The following is a 15,507-nucleotide window of genomic DNA, read 5'->3' as shown; positions in this document are numbered from 1 at the left end:
TCCTAGAAGAGTGGTTCTACCACTTTGTTCTATTTTGTGGGTACCATGCTTACATAATTTCTTACCAATGCATCTAGGAGAAAATAATTTGGACCCATGCGCAAATTTGCATCATCTAGGAATAGAATAAAGGTAGCTAACATAATTTTGGCTCTCTAGGAAGATTTTAGACATGCTTGGATGACTGTAGAGGTAAAGTAATGTTTTGGCTAACTTACCGATATCAACTTATGTCACTTCTACAAGATTAGTGTATGTGTAACTTTGACAACATTAGCCTAAGTCATCCTAACACTATTGTGAATATGATTTCAAAAGCAAAGGACTCTATTAGAAACTACTACATTTGACAAAATTTGGGATGACTTTAGTAGCAACTATATACTTCACATTATATGGAATGACTTCAATAGAAAGGTAAATTTGGGAATTGGAAGTAAATAATGAAAATCTAATATGCCTTGATTTCTTTAGTGTCTACTCTTTCAATATCGAGTTGTGTATTTTTATTTGTATCTTATGGGCACTTGAACTAATAGTTGGCATTTGCAAAATTTTGATGATTATTTAAGCGATTGACAATCTTATTTTTTGATGGTTGGTCATCTTAATTCAAAAATAAATATTTTTATTTTCCTATCTTGGAGTCATTGATCTTTAGTTTGAGCTTGTGCATTTTATTTCTCTATTTCTATCTCTATACTTTTATGTATTACAAACAATATTAACATTAATTGAATGTAAACTCAATATTAATAAATAAAAACAAAATAAATTAAATATAATTGTGTTGATCTTCCTGATGATTCGAATGACAATTTATGCTTGTATGCCTCTCATAGCAACTTCTTTTGTGTCTAATGAAAAGATTATGTAATATGGGGTGGGATTTTGGTGGAATGTGCCCAAGAGGCTTTTGTAATGGGTAGGTAGGCTTTGTGATTTTTGAGCAATACTAAGGGGTTTCTTACTGTTCTTTCCCCTCGATGCTCATTGAACCAGACACCTTGTAAAAAATATTATATATTAATATAATTTAGTGGTATATCCACTTTTATAAAAAAAATAAAAAATTAACATAATTATATTTAAATTCTAAAATGAATTAAAATAATAGTTAAAATAAAATATCATAAATAAAAACAAACTATATTAAAATTGCTAAATCTAAAATTTTAATTTCTATATTAAAAGTCACAAGTAAAATCAAAATTTATAAATTTAAAAAACAAAATAAAACTTTTAGAAAGGTAAAATATTATTTGATTTAGATTATTTATTATTTTCATCATATTGTAGATTATGAAGTTTCATGTTTTAAATGTAAATTTTTATTGAAGCTTTTTTCAAAAATCAATCAATTTTTTCAAGAAACAAATTTAAATAAAAATTTAAGTAATAAAAAAAATAATGTTATTAAAATTAACTGAACTTTCAATATTATTTAAAGATTTTTCAATGAAAAATCAAATTTAAAATTAATTGTTCATTGAAACCAAAATTAATTTTTTTCCTTTCAATTATCTAAAATATTTTATGTAAATTAAAAATTTATCTTTAAAATTGATTTTAATATATTATTATGTATAAAAAATTACTTTATAATAAAATATAATATAAAATAATAAATAGAATATAAATGAAAATAAATGTATTTAATTATTTTTTAATAATAAATAAATAAATTATTCAATATTTTGCTTTAAATCATTTATAATAATTTATAAATTTATTTTTAATGTATTTTTTTTTTCAATAAAAGTGGATTATTCCACTAAACTTTTTAATTAATATTTTTTATTTTTTACATAGGATTCAAAGAGCATACTAGAGGAAAGTACCCTGGGAAGAAAACCTCCGGTCACAGCTCAAAAAATAAACCTATAGTATCTAACAGATCAGTTTATACACCCCGCCCAAAACCACATACAAAATGCGGTCACAACACATATAATATCAGTTTTACATAGAGCCCATATGTAAAACCCATCAGATAATTTTCAAATGTAGACTCCACAGCTGCTATCAATGGAAGAAAACATAATTTTCCAAAGCCCTGTGCCAAAAACCTTCCTGCCAAAAAAGAAAGTATCAAAAAACCTTTGGAAAAACACTATTGTATCAAATACCATGAGCTTGAACTCTCCTCCAAACAATGAACATGGATACTTGAAATGAAAGGGGAAAGCGAGAATAATTATCATCATAAAATTTTACATAAACATTACTCAAGAAAATCACATAACTATTGCTGCAAACCTTCCCATACCCTAGAAGGAATTTCCTCAAAACCCACCTCTCGCTGATTAGCATTGCTATCAATGGCTAAATTTGCCAAATAATCTGCAATCTTATTAACTTCTCTGTAACAATGGGATAACAAGAAAGATTCAAACAATTCTATTTTTTGTAAAATGAGATCAAGTATATACTGCAAATTCCAACAATTCGATTTCTTTTTCATAACACATTGAATAATCACCATAGAATCACCTTCAATTAATAAGTCCTTAATTCCTAAAGAGATTGCCATATCCAATCCAAAAGACAAAGCATGAAATTCTGCATAATTGTTGGTTTTAAAACCAATAGCATGACACTTAGCTCGAATAAAATTTGCATTGTGATCATAAATTACCATGCCTACCCTAGCCGGCCTAGGGTTACCATGAGAGGCCCCATCAAAATTCAGTTTAAAGTGCCCCTGCAGAGGAGGTTTCCATCTAGCAAAGCATCTCTTACCTATTGCATCATTCTTTTTTAAAATTGAACCATGAGAGGGTAAAACCGACAACATCTTCCAAACTCTAGTAACTCTACTATCCCAGTGCGAAAAAGAAGTAAGATTTTCCAAATTCTTATAAATAAATGACAAAGCAACCTCAAAGATTGAAGACTCAATTTTTAATAGAACCTCAGACATAGGAGAACTTGTTTTTTAAATATCCTGTTGTTTCTCTCTAGCCAAAAATTCCAAATCACAATAGATGAAAATATGATCCAAAGACATGCATAAAAAGATGAAGCAAACATAAAGGGCCAAGATCTAAAATGGGAAATGAGATCCTTGCCAATAACAAAGGATATATTTAACTTCTCAAACAACTAATGCCAACATTCATAAGCATAATCACAATGTAGGAATAGGTGTGAAGAATATTCCAATTTTTTTTAACAAAGGACACAAGGGAAAACAACAGTAATACCAAGCCTGTCCAGTCTCATACCTGTAAGGACTCTATCCCGAACTGCCAACCAAGCAAAGACTCCAGCTTTAGGAAGACAAGGCAAATGACAAAACAACTTATAAGGCCAGGATGATAAATCTTTAGCAACCATAAGAGAGTTGTAACCATCTTTAACAATTCACTTACTAAAAATATTCTTTGTCCAAATAAGTTCATCCTCAGAATCAGAAAGAAATACAATTCTATCCCCCAAAATATTCTCAAAATCTAATTTCATACTTTGATCAACATCTAATAAATCAATCGACTTCAATCTAGCTAGCTTAAGGGGTCCACTACTCACAATTTCAAAATAATCTGCTACAAAAACTCCCCAAAGGGAGGAAAGAATAGTGATTAGAGGAGACCAATCCCTAATACTCACCAGAGGTGTGTTTCCATTCCATGCTTCATCCCAAAATCTGACCTTTCTACCATTATGAACAATCCATGAGAGATGAGGCAAAATAACTGATCTACATTTACAAAGGAAATTCCAAATAGAAGAACCCGAAGGCAAATTTGAGACTTTAAAAATGTACTCTCTCGGTCCATAATTTAAATATTTGGCAAACATAATTTGTGCCCATAAGGAGCTAGGCTTGTCATATAATTTCCAAACCAACTTAGCACCTAAGGCTAAATTTTGATTCTCCAGACTCTGAATTCCCGTTCCCCCAAGTTCCTTAGGCAAACATACCTTATCCCATGCAACTAAAGGGAGTTTCTTCTTGCCATCTTTATTATTGTTCCAAAGAAAATCTCTAAGAGTATCCTGTAAACTAACAATAGTTGCTTTTGGAGACTTCAAAACAGACATGAGATATATGGGAACAACATTCAAAACAGACTTGATGAGAACAATTTTACCCGTCAAAGTTAACCATCTGTGATTCCGTGAGAGAATTCTTATAGAAATGATCAAAATAATCTTTATCCCAAAAACCAATCTTATCTTGTTTAACAAAGAAAGGAATCCCAAGGTAAGTACATGGAAGATTTCCAGTCTCAAATCCCCAAAAGGATTGCAACCTATTCTGAACCAGCTGTGATGTATTAAGGAAGAAAATATTTGATTTATCACATTCACTTTTTGACTAGAAAGTGATGCATAATTCTGTATTATTCCTTTAATCACTTTTGCCTCAACTAACGAAGCATGTCCAAATAACAGAGTATCATCTGCAAAGAGACAATGAGAAATACTTTGGGGAATATTTTGAATCCTTATACCATTCCAAAGCCCCCCACTTTAGCAGCCCTAATAGCCCAACTAAAGGTTTCAGCTAGGAGAATAAACAAAAGGGGAGAAAGGGGATCTCCCTGTCTCAAACCCCTGGAGGAAGTGAAAAAACCACAAGGAGAACCATTAATTAAAACCAAGAATCTTGCAGAAGAAATACATGCACAAAACCATTTGACCTAGGCCTTGGAAAAACCTAACTTCTCAAGAACAACACATAAAGCCCCCCACTCTACTTTATCATAAGCCTTCATCATGTCTAGTTTAAGTATCATGGCTGGGGTTCTTTGGGTGGAAATAGAATGCAACACCTCATGTGCTACAATTGCACCCTTTGTCGTCTCCCTTCCAGGAACAAAACCACCTTGCTCCAATGAAATGATCCTAGGTAGAATTTTTGCCAACCTAAGGAAAATTGCCTTCGTAAATATCTTATACAAAGTGTTACATAAAGAAATGGGGCAGAAGTCAGCAAAAGTCTTAGTATCCTCTTTTTTAGGAATAATTGCAATCATTGTAGTATTAAGTTCTTTTAAAACAGACCTATTTCTCCTAGCTTCCTTGAGAGCCAATAAAACATCATTTCTCACAAAATACCAGCATTTTTGAAAAAATAAAGGAGTAAAACCATCTGGTCCTGGAGCTTTATTCAGATTCATGGCAAAGACAACACTCTTAACTTCTTCTAAGGAAAAGGGAGACATCAACATCTTATTGTCTTCCAAAGATACCAAAGGAGGAATATTAGATATAATATCAATGCTGAGATTTCCATTTCCGAAGATAATAATGATTTAAAAAACCTAATTGCCTCTAAAGCAATGTCTTTCGGGTCTATCAATAAATTCCCATTCTGACATTGAATACAAGATATCCTATTCTTACATCTTTTAATCTTAGTTGAAGAATGAATTTTTTTTGTGTTACCGTCACCATCTGAAAGCCATAACTCTCTAGATTTCTGTCTCCAATAGATTTCCTCTCTAGCTAACACCTCCTCAAGTTGTAATATTAGTAACTTCAATTCATCAAAAACTTGTGGCACCATACCATGTTGAAGCACATGAGTATTAAGACACTCAATCATATCTTTAATCCTTTATTTCTCCTAAAGATATTCTTAAAATGTGAGATATTCCATTCCCTAATATTCAATTTCAAATAACTTAACTTCTTAGCAATCTAAAACATATGGGACCCAGAACAAAAAGGAGCAGAATTCCACCATTTCATAAGCAAAGACAAAAAGGAAGAATCCCTAAACCACATGGGCTAAAATTTAAATGGAGACTTAAAAGAAGCCCTATCCTCAATAAGTGAAAGGGAAATTGGAAAATGATCAAAACCCGAGACCGATAGAATAGAGGAAAAGAATTCAAAATCTGAATCAATCCAATTCTCAGATAACAAAAACCGATCCAATCTCTTAGCAATCTGAGAAAAATCCCTTCTCATGTTTGTTCATGTGAAAACCCCATTCCGAGACTTACAATAAAAAATGCTCATATCAGAAATGAAATCCCCAAAGTCACCCATAATCCTTTTATTAGGGAAAACACCTCCTCTTTTCTCATCTAAATCAGTGATAGCATTAAAATCACCCCTGAAGATAATAAAGGAACCATGTCTTAAGGGAGAAGAAATCCTCTTTAATTCACCCCATAACTTACTCTTCCCTCGAATTCCTAACAGAGCATAAATGTTAAAAAGCCAGAATTTAACCTTCGAAATCTTGCTTATAACTAAAGTCAACATCCAATTTGTAGCAAATCCCACTAACTGTACCTCAATATAATAATTATTCCAAAGTAGTGCCAAACCTCCTGAAGCACCACAAGCAGGAGAAGAAAGAAAATTCCACCTTCTCCAAGATGAAAAAACCAAATCAACAGACTCCTTTGACAACTTTGTTTCAACATAAAAATATCACACTTAATTAAGTCCATCTGGGACTTAATTAAGCGTTTCTTGTTAGGGGCATTTAAGCCCCTAACATTCCAAGAAATAATTGTCCTTGAGGGGAGGCCGAAGCTCCCTTCTTCCCATTAATTGGAGAATTTTTGCTTTCCCAAAAACAAGCTTGCAAATTACGTTTCACAGCCCCTGATCTTGTCACACGAGGACTAGTCACAGATCTTTTACTCCTCTTTCCTTTTACGCTTAAAGGAGTTAGGCATGTTTTCTTAGGCCTACCAAGAGAGACCGAATGACTCCCTTGCCCACCAGCAGGAGAAAGGGACAAAGTCTTTTGAATTCCAGCATCAATTTCCATTTGAGTCTTAAGATTATTTTTAATGTATTGCTATATATAAAAAATATTGTATAAAAAAATAAAATTTGTTAAATAATATATAAATAAATATACATATAGTGAATTATTTTTTAATCCAAATAGAATTAAAAATTAAATAGTAATTGAAATTGAAAAATAAAACTAATTTTTTTAATATTAATTTGAATTTATAAAATATTATAAACAATTTAAAGAAAAATATTGAATAATTTATTTCTTTTTTATTAAAAAATAATTAAATACATTTCTTTTTATTTATATTTTTCTTATTTTATATTATATTTTATTATAAAGTAATTTTTGATACATAATAATGTATTAAACTCAATTTTAAAGACAAATGTTTAATTTACATAAAATATTTGAGATAATTGAAAAAATAGAAAAGAATAATTTATTTCTTTTTTATTAAAAATTAATTAAATACATTTATTTTCATTTATATGTTATTTCTTATTTTATATTATATTTTATTATAAAATAATTTTTTAGACATAATAATATATGAAAATCAATTTAACAAACACATGCTTAATTTACATAAATATTTTAGATAATTGAAAGGATAGAAAAGTATTGAATAATTTATTTTTATTTTATTAAAAAATAATTGAATACATTTATTTTTTATTTTTATTTTATTTCTTATTTTATATTATATTTAATTATAAAGTAAATTTTAATAAATAATAATATATGAAAATCAATTTAAAGAACCAATGTTTAATTTATATAAAATATTTTAGAAAATTGAAAGGAAAAAAAAAAAATTGAATAATTTATTTATTTTTTATTAAAAAATAATTAAGTACATATAAAGAACACCTTGGGTGTGGAGAGAAATAGTGATGACTAACTAAAAAACAACAACTTACTGCCAAACAATGGTAAACTAACTCTACCAAAAGGAGCCATAAAAAATTAAGAGAGAGATGACATTAGTTTCTATGACACATAATACAAGCTTTACAAAATCTATTCATCAGACTTAACACAACTCACTATGTCAAAGGATACAGTAACTACAGTTGTACAAAAGTGGCACAAAAAAATCGCAGTCATAAATCACAAAATCACTGGTCAATAATGTGCATATAACCTTCTTGTTATTGACAAAATGTGTTTTTTAATGTATTTTTTTGGAGCTAGAATAGCTGCGTTCGTAAAAAACAATAGTTTGATCCCCATCAATGACTTTTCCATCCCATAAATGACTTTAACAAGAAATTTTGTAGCCTAGCAGATGTGTGTTCATATTTTGCTTGGCAAAATTCTCTGCAAATGGGTAACCCACGTCATTTCCTATAGTGAAGAGTAAAACGAACAGAGAAAACATTCAACAATTAAACTAAAACGGAAATAAACAAAAAAATATACATGACAATGCATGATGCAAGGTTTTAATGTGGTTCACCACTAAGTGACTACATCCACCAAAAAGCAGGGAGAATGATCTATTAACCAAATATCCAATATATCCATATATGACTGCACTCAGTCATTTATACAATCACATTCATCTATGAAATGAATAGTTTGGGGAAGTCGAACAATCATATGACCGTTGGGCTTTATATACCCAACAATGTCCCCTGTGAAGGCCAACTGATACAATCATGCACTCTAACATCCCTGCTTCCATCTCTAAACTCACATTGCACCCAATATGCAAGATTTAAATTGTGCAAATTCTTGTTCACGTACACTATGAATACACCTTCTCCAAATCAAATTGGAGAAAAACATCTTCTCCTACTACTTTACCGAGTACAAACTTAAGGACACCATGCCCTCCAGGTTTAAAATGCATTCCTTCATCCTTCAACATCTTCATATCATGAACGATCCTGTTGGCATACCACTCGACATCTTCTACATGCCCCTCTCAATTATAAGTCATGACATTATTAAAAATCAATCTTCTATGCTCTACAAAATCAAGAGGTGATTCATATGGACTCTCGCCAAGCTTGGATTTCACAGTGCCAATATACATGGGATGCTTAATTATCGCATTATAGTCAATCACATCTATCAGAGTATTATAAGGACACCCAAATTGGTGTGGTATTAGCAATACCTCGTGTTGCTTTATCACTTATGTCAACTATTTACAAGCAACTAGATCAGTCACCGGCCACTTCAATTCCCTTCCATCCAACATTTCATTTGCCCTTCCACCATAGTAAGATCCTCTTAAACTTCCTTGATAACTACTATTATGGCCTCCTCGTCCCATATGAGACCTCATAAAGAAACTGGCAAATGTTTGTGTGTCAGTGTTATAGTGCTCAGAGAACTTGAATCTTCCTCCACGGTCAAGTGCATCATAGGAAGATGAATCAAAAGGGTCATCCTTGGAATATACTTGCTTTCTTGAGCTAGCTAGAATGCTCTTGGAAGGTTGACCCAAGATTCTATCCTTTACAAAAATAGGTTCTAGCATTTTAACTGCGGGCATTTGGGTCCATTGGCCCTCTTCTTGCCAGCTCTTGCCTTTTTTGTGCTTGGTAACCACAGCTCCCTCTGACTTAGTGTCTACCTCAATTTTTTCATCAATAGGCGCTCTAGTCATATGCCCAAGAGTGCAACTACTAATGGAAAGCATAATAGGTGTTCTAGTATTCAAACCTAGTTGACCACACACAAGCCCTTCGGTTTTAGGAATGACTTCATCTCTGTCTTCCTCCGGATTCAAATCTAGAGGATTATTTTGCTCGTATATGCTCTCTTTGATTAGCTTCTCCATACAGTAAACATCATCCAAGAAAGCCCTTGTTGCAAATTTCTCTTCTTTCCATGCAAACACAGTTGCATTGTCATATTCATTTCTCTACCACATGCATTCTAAAAACAACTCCGACTTCCCTTCCATCAAGTCTCCAACGCTCCTTTGCTTTTGTATGGGTAGTGACCCCTCCTATGTCATCTCCTCATTGTTCAATGACACTCCTTGCATCTGCACCATAAGCAACGACCTCTTCCTTGGCCTTGGCAATGAAAACCCCCTCGTGACGATGGGGTCCAATTAGGCCTTTCATCCCACCGCCTCTGCCACAATCACCTCCAAAGCCTTGGAGATCGTCTCGAAATACACCAATGGGCTCCATGTTAGATGAGTTTATTGTATTTCTTACAAAAGCTTGTGCACTACGTGCAATCAATGCATTTGGCTTCGCCTCTACTTCTGCAATCTTCATCAACAAATCATCACTCTCTTTTTCTTTTTGAAAATCAATTTCCTCAAAGACCTTATCCTCAGCCTTTCCGAAGTCTTCTAGATCATACGCAGCTTTGAGCCAGAGGCTCTCTCCCACCTCCTTGAGCTCTATAATCCCTGTGCTCCTGGGATCTTCAGTTACCAGGCACCCTGAATCCTCTTGTGGATTCTTTCCACCAAAGAAAGGCTTTCCTATCAACAAGACATGCATTTTTGTGAGGAAAGAGTCCTCTGTTAGGAGCTTCCCATCACTTTACTCTTGTTGAAATACGGTCTCTTCAGAAAAATCCCATTCTTTCTCAAAGTTATCTTTTTCAATATTCATCATGTGACACAAAGCCATCAACTTTTGGTCCATACAAATCAGTTTGTCTATGAGTAGGAGATTCTCTTCCTTCAACCTCATAATTTTTTTTTTTTCATAATCCTCCTGAGTCTTGGTCTCAACTTCCTCAACTTCATCCTCACTCGCTTCAACATCCTCCTCTTTAGTCGAATCAAGGAATTCTTCAATAGCGTCATCATCTTCTTCTTCCATCTCTGCTCAAGACAATCTGGTTCTGATACCAATTGTGAAGATTAAAACGAATAGAGAAAACATTCAACAATTAAACTAAAACGGAAATAAATAGAAAATATCCATGACAACGCATGACACAAGGTTTTAACGTGGTTCACTACTAAGTGGCTACGCCCACTAGAAAGCAGGGAGAATGATCTATTAACCAAATATCCAACACATCCATACATGACTGCACTCATGCATTTATACAATCACATTCAGCTATGAAATGAATAGTTTAGGAAAGTCAAACAGTCATATGACCGTTGGGCTTCATATACCCAACACCTATTAACAATCCATTATAGGGGAGAGGGACCAATAGTCTTTAAGTCTAATTTTTAACGTCGTTTGTGTTTAAGTATTGGTCTATTTTAATCAATATTTAATAATTTTTTAATTTATATATAGATTATTTAGCTATAATATATTATAAATATGTGACAAGACTTGATATTATAATCACAATTGCTATAAAAATTATTGTACAACTACTACTACTGATGTTTGATTAGCTCAAGTGAGCTTCACTTCAGTTGCTGGTAGTATTGAGATAGAAGAGAGAAGATACAGGCTTAATTAGTGCCATTGGCACACTCCAGCTGAGTATACTGTTAATGGCAGAAGGTAATGCAAAATTTATTTTCTGAAGGATTTAAGCTATTAAACAAAATGGTAGTCATTTCATTGTTTCATTCATGCCAAGAACTATGTAGATGTCAGTTTTTTTTAAGGCTGTTTAGCTGTCAATGCTCTTCACTTTTTTTTAAATGTTTTTTATGAACTATTAAATTTTACTGATGTAACTGGCCCATGTCATTGGTGTACTGCCCCCTCCCCACTTCTTTCCTTTGTTAATTCAGGAATTTATATGAACTCTTTACATTTTTGGAGATAAAATTGTGTTGATTTAAATGTCTTGGCATGATAAGGGAAAATAATTCTTCTTTGAATAATGTTTTTTCCTCTTCTTTTTATTATAAATCATGTTCAAAAAGTGATTTTTTATTATATTTTTATTTGTATTAACCGTTAAATCAAAAAGTGATAATATGGAGAAGTCACTAAATAATGACAGTGATGGAGGGATTATAGTCCTACTTTAAATTTGATGATTGTTAATTAGAAGCGTCCGATTTGCCTCTAACATCAAATCAAATAAAACAATTATGTGGGTTGTTTTTAATGCGATAATGTTTTATATTTATAATAAAGGATAATATTGATTTGGATTTTTGTAGATTTTTGGGTTTAAGTAAATGATTTGATTGGTGTAGGTATCCTCTAGAAATGTATCTAATGCACGAATAAGAAGATAATACTATTGTTGTTGTTGGAATTCTCTACACTTATGGAAGGTTCGACACCTTTCTTGTGAGATAACTTGACATACCCATACTCCATGACATTTTTTAATTCGCTTCTATAAAATGCTTTAGGGAAAAAGTACAAGATTTCTAGGTATATGAGAGTAGTCTAAATTAACATCAAAAGTAAAACCCCAACTTTCAAATAAAGGGTGTATTTAATAAAAAAGATAGAAAAAATGGAGAAAAAGCATTAAAGGGGGGAAACAATTTGGATTTGTTGGTGTATGGGAGTAGTTTGAAATAACTTCAAAAGTAGAAGCTCACCATTGGAGTAAAGGATTTGAGTATTTAACAAAAAAGATAGAAAAAGATGGGGAAAAAGCAATAAAAGTGGTAGGCCTATCAATAAAAAGTTTGTGGTATTGACTGAATGGCATTACATCATGAAGTGCCTAGCCTACAGTGACATCCAGAGTAAGTATGTTGAGACACTAAATGTGAACACCTTAAGTAGTCTATTTGACGAAGAAAAGATACCAAAAGTTACATATTTCCTAATCAAGTTACACAGCAGAAGATCCAAGATGTAGAAGGAGAAGGAGAAAGAGGTTTAACAGTTTGGATTTGTTCGGGTGTTGCATGCCTTCTTTGCTAGCTATCCATGGATCCCATAGGCTGTTTGGCCTCGTGGACGTTATTAAAAACATTCATTCATTCATCTTTGTTGATGTATTATTATTATTATTTGCTATAGTTAACAGATGAAATTGCTTCCATTGTTGATAAGGAGCATCCGGAAGTAGTTTTAGGTATGGTTAATCCCAATCAAATCAAAATTAGTAGTAGAAAATATTATCTCTACAATGGGTCTCTCACCACTCCACCTTGTATAGAGGTTGTCACTTGGAACATTGTCCACAAGGTTTGTTGCAATTGTAAAGCTATTTTCATTTTTGAAATTTTTTTAAAAATCTATTCCTTCTCAAAAGTTAAATTATTTTTTTGTTCATAAAATTTGCATTCTCATTTTTTATTCTAATCATGAGAGTAAAATTGTCAAGCTACTAGTTTTGGCTTTAGACATTTTTTTAATACGAAACCAAATATGAAAACAAGTGAGGACAGTATCGCAAGAACAAGTTAGAGCTTTGCATATAACCATACATGATGTAAATACCTTTTTCTCTACTATTAAAATTTATATATATACAAAAAATTTAAAACTAATTATTCTTGTCCTTCTTATCAAATATTGTAGTTTAAGGAATAAGATTAAGATTGTAGCATGAACAAAATTTATAGATAATATTTCATTTTAGAAGTGAGATTATTAGAATTAATATTTTTTAATTGTATGATTTTTATAGAAATATGAAAAAAATGCACGACCAATCCCATCTACAAATGGAAGAATCGTGAAAATGTACGCTCCAAAGTGCAACTCTCAACTACATTGAGTTGGTACAACAACACTAGATATATATCAAATATAGTAATTTTTAATTTGAGAAAATTGACACTTTCTTGAATTGATTTAGACATCTTTTAAAGATGAAAGTGGAAATAACTGTAGATGAGATTGTATTCCTAGAATGATGTCAATTTTAATGCCCTTCATACGAATTTTGTATTATTTTTTAAATGAGATATATGACAAAATTAGCTTAATAATATTATTTTATTTTATTTATTATATGTCATTCTAATTTTTAAAATATTATATAGATTAAAATGTAGTTATCATCCTAAAAATACTATAAATAAATATTTCTATATTTAATAGCCTTAGGGGAATCTAGCAACATTGGATTTCAAAATTTTTTTATTGGTTGTTTTCGTATGTGACTTAATTGCTTACAGTTAGTGTTAAGGCTTTTGGATAGTAAAGATGAACGTTGTCGGATCCATTATACGTGCAAGGGTTAAAAAGTGGTCATTTCAAAGTGTCATTTGAAACATATTCCCTATTACCCCATTGCTTGTTTGATTTGATAGCCAAAAAATTTGCACAATTGATCCAATACTTATGCACAAATGCCCCAATAATCATGCACTATTGGTACCAATAAAGATGCACAATTGACCTAATTACTAACTTATTTCTAGAAAATGGGTTGCTATGGGTCCACTAGATGATTTTTTGTGGAATTTTAATTAGTATAATCCAATTAATGATAATTGGAACATGGACAGTAGGTGGTTCTCTTCCCACGATACTTTTAATATTTTAAAATTTTCATATTTAATTGAAATGGATACAAATGTAGTTTACTTTATTTTATTAAAAAATAATTATAATATAATTGTCAATATAAATAAATATTTTTAATTAATTGTTTTAATTTTTCCTACATTAAATTAAGAATTAAAGTAAAAGATGATTAAAAAATAATCTAGCATTACAATTCTTTGCTAACCATTAGAATAGTGGAGTGATTCAAAGAAACACACAAAAAAGATAGTGTGAGAAATAATTAGTTATTGTGGCAATTAAAAGGGAAGTTCTTTTAATTAATTATCAAACTTTCCATATGTAGAGTAGTGGACAACAAAAGGGAAAAAGAGGGAGAGCTTATTTGTTTATAGAGAAAGGTTGTTGGAAAGGAGAAAATGATTGGATCAAGGAAGTATTCAAAATTAATGGAGAAAGTCTATTGTGTGAACATTGAAGGGGGACATGCAAGAAAATATTTGTTTAGAATTTGGGAAGGGAAAGGATGAGGAGAAATTTATGAAGATTTTTTGTTTCTATAATAGTCATGCTGATTTTGTATGTTAAGTGGTGAGTGAGAAGTTGTTATGTAGGATACTCAATATAAATGCAAATGAAAATTAAGTGTCGGGTATGGGTGTAGAAGTGCATGCTATACAAGTGCAATAAGGTGGGGTTATTGGCATGTAAGATGTAGAGGACTATGTAGAAGAAGAAATAATGAGTGGAGACCCTTTACAACCAAAAGCACCAAAGGAAAAGAAGCTCAAGCAAAAAATAGACCATTTACAATGCTACACAAGCTATTAACAAACTAATTACAGTGTTACACATGCCATTAACAGACCACTTATAGACTTCTAACAACCCACATCAAGAGTGGGTAGAAATTTCACCCACAACTTAGGGGAAGATTTTTGGAAGAGGAAGAAAGACATTTCCTTTGTCAACTAACAACAATCTAAGCAATACTATCATCTAGAACACCATTATAAGTAGAAGCATGAGGAGAAGCCACACAAAGAGCCAATCAACACATGGAGCAAAAGGTAGATAAGGAGGAACATCATCCACCAAATGTTGAATATAAACAAGAGAAACAGGTATAGTATGTTGCACACACTAGGTGGGATGTTCCCCCATAGGGTCCATAGGGCACAGGGAGGTCACACCAACAATAAGAGGCACATCAAAATATTACCCGAGGAGTCATTATCATCCTAAGAGGAGTCAATGAAAGAAGAACCAAAAGCTTAGACAATCAAGTGATCACCATTAGCACCCTTCCACCAAGTAGTAGTGCCTTGACAATGTGAGAGAAAAATCCATGGCCAATTGACTAGTTGAGAAGCATTTATGACATAGAAATGGTAGGCCTTCATAATTCAATGGTTGATTGGACATTGTCTATCCTCAACCATGAGAACCACATTCCTATGA

The sequence above is a fragment of the Cryptomeria japonica genome, chromosome 5, assembly GCF_030272615.1.
Source record: "Cryptomeria japonica chromosome 5, Sugi_1.0, whole genome shotgun sequence".
Classification (NCBI taxonomy): domain Eukaryota; kingdom Viridiplantae; phylum Streptophyta; class Pinopsida; order Cupressales; family Cupressaceae; genus Cryptomeria; species Cryptomeria japonica.
The sequence above is the reverse complement of the archived record's forward strand: the minus strand, read 5'-3'. Positions refer to the sequence as shown.